The 7,288-nt window shown below is 46.0% G+C and overlaps 1 protein-coding gene across 6 annotated transcripts in view; it reads left to right on the top strand.

Moving 5' to 3' along the window:
• LOC126572711 (peripheral plasma membrane protein CASK) overlaps positions 1-7,288 on the top strand; it is a 213,379-nt gene that overhangs the window by 74,648 nt on the left and 131,443 nt on the right. The gene's annotated exons all lie outside the window — the stretch shown is intronic.

The raw sequence follows: 7,288 nt of genomic DNA, 5'->3' as shown, positions 1-7,288 counted from the left end.
CACTCGTATCTTTGCATGATAATGCGCGGCTCGATGAGTTGAGATTCTTCCGCGCTACACTGGCTACATTTGGATTGGCTGTGTGTGCGTTGGCCAGTTGAGTCACAATCGGTGATTGTAGCTGATGTTGAGGTAGGGTCAGGGTTGCAGGCACTGTTTCGAAATGGGTGTGCGCTCGGCGTGTTTCTAACCGCCCAGCATTTTATAGCTGGTTCGCTGGTTGGACGACATGTACAATCATCTCGGGAGAGTCTGCTGAGCTGGTTGTTCACTGGGGCAGTAGGGAACGCATTTATTGATGGTACAATCGTAGCGGTGCTGTCCGAATTTGTGTTCATTTGGGCATTTCTTAAGACTTAAAATTAAGAAAGGACGGTAAAGAATTGAGGATTACGTATTATAGACGGATAACTGCGTTTCGTTTTGTGCTTTTTTTAAAATCAAAACCACGAAAACATATTTAAATACGTGGTTAACAAAAAAGCAGCACTGTATCTTCAGTGAAAATAAATGCAGCCAGTTGTTTGCAACATCTACCAAACAGATGGTTTTATTGCCCAGAAGAATGCAAATTTGTATTGGATCCGGAACTGTACTCCGGATCTGTGGTCGGAATGTTTTCCGGAAATGATAAAATTTGAGTCCTGGCAATCGGTAAATACTACCGAGCCGGCAGAACAAAGGAATATGTGACTGTAACCTTCCGTAATTATAAACCGATTTGATGATTGTTTAAACTACTTGTGAACATATTGGTTTGGAAAATATTCTGTTGCATACATTGGAGTGAAATTGTTGAAATTGTTATCATTTACACCCCATAACAGACTTGTTATTGCAAAAAAATTAAACAATATTTAAAGCGTTTTCTTAGCAGCACGTTTCTCATCACGAAACATTTATGCGCTTAAGGATAGCATAGCAACTTTAAGATTTAAGATGTTCGATAGATGGCCAACAATCAAACACCAGCCACTTCATGTCGATCAATGATCACAAACTCTCAAACGGTTCATCAAACGACTGAAGAGCTAATTTGGTAACGAGAAATAAAAACCATTGCATTCGGTGCTTGAACATGGTTTGCTCGCTCGCGGCGCGCGAGTCTAAAAGTGCTGTTAGCCATTTTTCAATTTGCATTCGAGGATACGCAGCAGAGCAAGGATTTGTTGCAGACGCGCATAGCTCCAACAGACGAGTGTTTCCGCTGGCTGGTACGCTGGTTGTTAGATGTTTGTGCATGGTTCGCGTGTTCCAATAAGGCACAGGAAATGAAACCGTGGTGGTGAACCGGTTGTGCAAAACATTTCCAACACCAGCACTTGGAGCTAAGACTCAGCGCTCTCCACTGGAACCACAATCGCTTCGTGCCGTTTGCACGGGTTCCCTCTATCCCTATGCTACCCTTGCCTCCACCGTTAGCGACCGTGATGAAAAGCATAATATTGAACCAATCCTCTGATGGCATGTATGCTCCCATTTCCTTTGTTCCTTCTTCTACATCACACTTTTCCACGCATTTTTGAGCGCTCACGAGCTACCGCACGGTAGAAATTTAAAAGTGTTTGAAGTAACTTAAAGGATTCTTGTTCTCCATTGTCGCCCACATGAGGTGCAACGACGAGGGTCTTCGTCCGGAGCCGGAGCTCAAGCTCGCTCCAAGCGTGCACGAGTGCTAGCGAGCGTCGAGCAAGCAGGTTGTTTATCCGTGATGCACCGACTGCACCGAACGTATGTGTGGGTAAACTTGGTGTACACATAGTTTGTGTCAGCATAATCTACGCATAGCGACGCAAATGGAGTCAAACATGCACCCAAAGCTGCTGCTGCTGCAGCGTGCAGCACTCTGCTTGCCATCTGACACCATCGCGAAGTTGCTGAGCATCGTTGAGAATTCTAATCAACTTCGTTAGTTTTTTGTGAAAATTTAGCGGAAACTTGTGACGAAAAAGTGAACGAAACTATGCTTCATGGAACCGACGTTATAGCGAATCGGTACATCGCCCACTGCTAGGCTTATCATGTATGGTATCGAGGGAGAGGAGGCACTTGCACGTGCCAGCGACGGCACCAGACGTTCGGAAAACAACTTCTTATCGCTCCTTGCGATTGTCAGCCTCGGTAAGATCGGTCTATTGATTGAAGGGATGAATCGTCATGTCCAGCGTGTTACACCGTATTGGCACGTTTTTATATCATCATCCAGGGTGCCCGTTGAGCCTCATGTGGCTCATGAGCAGCACGTGAAAGGTGTGGCTCGCTTCTCACCATGCCATCGTAGACAATAAATACCGAGGGAGGGTACTTCCGATAAGAACGGCTCGTGAATGAGGTAGCAATAAATGGAGAATTGAATCGAAGCCTAATGGTGCTGCATCAACCTTGCACTGACGCCTTGCACTCGTACCGAGCGTGATATGCTTCGGTGATACCGCGAAATGTCTTATCTTGCACGGATGTACGAAGACAGATTATGGAACTCTCATTACTAAGCACATCTTGCAGCCGAGGAAGGAAGGGAACTGGAAATTAAAAAAATAAGGAAAGCAACACAATTATGTCTAAATCTCAATTACAAAACACTTTGATCTTTGAGATGACACATTGGTGGGATGTTTTATGGGTGGCGCGACCATTTCACTAATACTCAATAATGCACCAGTAAGCGGAGTAGACACCAGTGCGTGCACTGTACGTCGGTTTGTTACGTAATTTTGAAAATTTAATCATATTAATGTATGATATCGAGCGCGTATGGAACCCGCGCTCATCGCGGAGACACTACACTTCCATTCCATGAATAGGAGATCTTTTGATTTAATATTTAAAGCGTATTACAATAGCGATTCAAAGCGGTTTGATGTCGGATCCGCGTATCGGTATTTGAGGGGGAGGAGGAGGAGGAGGAGGCGGGTGCGCATCTATGGGTTTATCAAATTTCGCAAACCCAAACCGCACGCCATGAACCCCGTGCCCCAATTCCCAAATGTAACGTCCCTGAAATCTCCACGAGGTGGCGGTGGAAAAATGTCCCCCAACGAAGGGGCATCGATCACACAGAATGTGCAGTTGGTTGTATCGTGCATGAAACGCAACGCAGTGCATGTGAGAACTATGCGTGCATATTGCAGCGGATCGGATTGTCCTGCGTTGCGTTGTGCAGCGTGTAAGGGATAGGAACAATGAGAACAATCCGGAAAATTATGAACCACTCACGGGCATGTTCCGAGACCGTCTGCTTTCTCTCTCTCTCTCTCTCTCTCTTTCTCTCGTTTTGTGGTGGTCTGGCGCAAGAGAATCACTAATTAATTACGTAGAACGTGAATATTGCAACGGATGAAGCCGGTTGCCAGTGGCCAGCCTAGTGTAAGCTGTCACTAATGGACGACTTTTCGGCAGCCTCACACCACCACCACTGCCACCACGCACAATGTATGCAATGCACAGCACAGTGTACGTTCGGATTATGCGCTTAAGGCCTTAGGATGTAATGTGAATCGTTGCTGGCTAGCTGGCTCGCTGGCTGGCTGGCTGGCTGGCTGGCTGGCTGGACGATGGTCACTGTTCGGTGGTCGGCTGTCGGGAGGTGGCCTCCTCCCGGTGGCAGTGACTGGCACCTGGACGCGTAAGTTGGCTTATGCAGCGTCGCTCAGGGATCGGCCTCGTTGTGTCCGTGTGCGGCTCAGCCATTCAAGCCAACGCAGGTGCGCCTTACACCCGTGCTCCCAGTGAGGCGCTTGCTCGAGACTAACCAGGATTTCCTAGCCGGGGTAAAGTTACTCCGGAATTCGTCAAGACACCCATCCACATCCATCGTATTCCCTGAAGGCGGCCCATGCGTTGCGTTCCACAAAGGAGGGGCTACGTTGGCCACTTTCGAGCAAAATCCTTCGTTGCTAGTGCCAATGCATCGGATACCTTTCGAAGCAGCAGCTACCCGTGAGTGTGTTGCAGATTTGGTAGAAAGTTTGCTTCTCCGAAATGGCTTTACTTGAAGAGGATAAGAGCATCCCGGATCATCTCCATTTCGGGCTGAAAATGGCAATAATTCCAAGCAAATGTAACGTGCTAGCGAGGGGGTGTACGGTGTTGACGATGAAGCATCATGCATCTTCATTCCAGTTCTATCTTGCCGTGCAAAGCTAATTTTGGGTCACTCAACCCTTTTCTATGTGGCCGTCCGTTTGCTGATAGCTTCATATTTCAATTCCCCAAACCGGTGCCGATCTGTGTTTTTTTGTTGTTGTTGTTGTTGTGTTGGTTGGTGTTGGTTACTGTTGACCTTCTTGTGATATCATTCGAAAGTCATGGCATCTAGGCGAGGTCTAGCGACTAGCGAGTGGCCAACAACCCGCCACAAACCCCACTCCTCCTAGGGAACCAAGCCACCAAGCAATACTCCAATCCGTGACCTTAGGGACTGTGTTCCTGCGCGACCGTGCGACCGTATCGTTCGCGACGTTCGAGTAGTTTACATAAAGTGAGCGCTCGAGCGGTTGCAGCATTCCAGGGAGGGCCAGCAAGTGACCGTAATGTGATGTAGATGTTAAAAAAGAAGGAAAACCAAACCTGACGAAGGCCAAGCTACTAGGGGGATTTCGGCGAAATGTTGTAGACGACTGGTGGGGTTCTTGGGCCGGATCTGCAAGCCCTTTCAGCTGTCCGCCCGAAACGTGCTCCGGGACACACCAGTGGCAAGGAGGTGTCTTCGTTCTTCTAGCCTTTTTTTTTTCGAGTGGCGTTCGCGTATCTCTAGGTTAGATTTTGTCGCATACTCCTTCTCTCGGAGTACGAGCTGAATGCAGTCGTTTGAGAGCGTTCGCATGGGAATTGGGCTGTGCTTTGCTGTGGTGCAAGGATGCAGGTTACTCTTGTTGCGATATGCAGAGCCACGGTGTTCGCTTGGTTTCGGTGGGTTCCCAAAAATGTACAATGTCGATAGTCGACGGAGTTTCTTCCATTGCATATAGCTCCGTTTGTCGATCCATTGTTCAGCTTTATGTTTCTCTTCTCCCAATTGAGGTATATTATATGTCTTATACACGTTCATTACAACGATTCTCCTCACAGCTCGCTAGTTTTATGTTTGCAATGACAGCATTTTCTACTGCATCATGCCAACAAACGCTTTTAGACGCTATTAACTGCCATTATAGGGACGTGTTTCAAAGTACCTATCACATTTACTAGTTCGCCGCAAACCATTCATGGCTATTAGTGGCTATGAAGTGGAAATGTTATTTAAGAACGATTATATCATCGACAGCGAATTGATGCTGATGTTGTATCGTCGCTTAATTACTGCCAAACCTGTCCGGGCACCGGATGTTTGAAGGGCAGTGTGCATATGCTGAAAGCATTAAGGGCAAATGTGCTAATTATGCCAAAATTAGATTCAGATTTCAAAATCAGCGGTCGGTTACCTTTCCAGTTCTACCGCACTCTGGCCACGGCCGATTGGCAGAACGTCTGTTGAACACACATTTTGCCGATGTGGTATCATAAATATTACTTTGTTTGCACTGCAAACCACTTATCCGGTTTATGCCCAGAAACGCCACCGATCGTGGAGTGGTCTCTGACGCAGGGAGTCAGGAGCGAGCAGCAAATGCTGCTGCTGCTGCTGTTGCACACAATCAGCATTAGCACGGTCACAATGTTTGTTTATGTGTTAGCACCTTTATTTCGTCGCCCTAGAACGGGGATGATGCATAGCCTCGCGTCCCTCTAATCATATCATATCACATCGTATTAAATTTGCATTGCATATCACGACGGTGTACGGTACAGGATGTGTTTGGTTGGTCACAGAAAAGTTCGCCACTGACGCCGCCACTGACGCTGAGCTAACACCACGCTGGCAATAATATTAATTTGAGCCACGGCCACAGTGGCCGACAGTGTTGAGTTGTGTTCGTTTTTTGTTGTTGTTGTTGTTTTGTTTTCCAACGACAAGATGTCGTTGTCGAAAACTCGTGTGATGAAATATTAAATGATCATCAGAATATACCAGAATCCATTTGTCAAATCCGTCGACGCGGTACACTCGTTGGTGAAAAACGGGCGTAAAATGCGCTTAAATCGGGATTTCAGCGGTGGCAGCCATTTGGCTCGGTTCCGTTGGTGTCGCTTTGAGATGGATATGCCTTTTTGCTGTCCGAATGCAATCGGGATTGCAGAACCTTTGGGGATGGTGAAGCGGTTGCTACAATGCATTTTAATGTTGCAGTGTGAGAATTGCATTTATTTTGTGTTTGATGCGATTGTCATACACATTACAATGTAGGTATGTTCGATGTATGTTTTCGTATTTTGTTTTTAGCTAGGTTTTCAAATTTGAAATGCATTATCATTTGCAAAGCCAATCATTTTCGTTCGGGTATTGGCTAGATGTCGAAGTGCAAAGTGGGTGACTATAACATCAAAAAAAGGCTTTAACGGAATCGTCCGAAGCATAAATGCACTTCGTTCTATGTTACAAAATCGGCGGAATATCAGTTTTTTTGTTTTCAATGTGTTAACACTTGGTTAACATTTGGTATCTCACAACTGAATGGAACAAACAACAAGTAGAATCTTCTTTTATTGTGAAGCATCACATCGCAATGAGTATAAACTTGAAATGGTATGATCAACACTATATTAGAAATCGTTCGCTTCATTTAAATTAACCTGTTTATCGGACGGAAAAGAATGAGTAGTGAGGCATTTAATGGTCATCGCTTGATGACACCATATCACCACAACTACTTGCTACTATAAATAATGAACATGTCGCACTGCTGTTGTGACATTTGAGGCATCACTTTTATGTTCCACTTCGTTACTACGCCATCAAATATGGTTGATCGTTTATAATTGTTATTGGCAAGGTAAGCAGCAGCAGCAGTAGCAGCAGCCACCACTCCAGATCTGTCTGATGGTGGAACATAAAAGAAGGTGTAGATGATAACCCGTTCAGCCGTTCCTTGGCACTGGAAATTGAAATAACCATCGAAAGTAATTAAAAATTCAAATTTCAATAAAAACTTCTAAGTTGCTTTGAATTTACACAAAAACGATGGGCGGGTAGGCGAAGTGGCGGCACACCGAGACACCCAACCGAGAACGCAGGATGAAGCAGAATTATTTATTATCAACCGTTTTTGGGATGTTTGAACGTTTTCGAACATCGAACAACGTTTGGGGCCGGGCCGGGCCGTGTCGAAAACGCGTGCCAACCTGGGGATGATTCCGAAGGATCCTCCCCAGCGCATGACTGTTCCGATGGCGAACGGTTCACAACCGG

The sequence above is a fragment of the Anopheles aquasalis genome, chromosome 2 (assembly GCF_943734665.1).
Source record: "Anopheles aquasalis chromosome 2, idAnoAquaMG_Q_19, whole genome shotgun sequence".
Lineage (NCBI taxonomy): Eukaryota > Metazoa > Arthropoda > Insecta > Diptera > Culicidae > Anopheles > Anopheles aquasalis.
The sequence above is the reverse complement of the archived record's forward strand: the minus strand, read 5'-3'. Positions and strand labels throughout refer to the sequence as shown.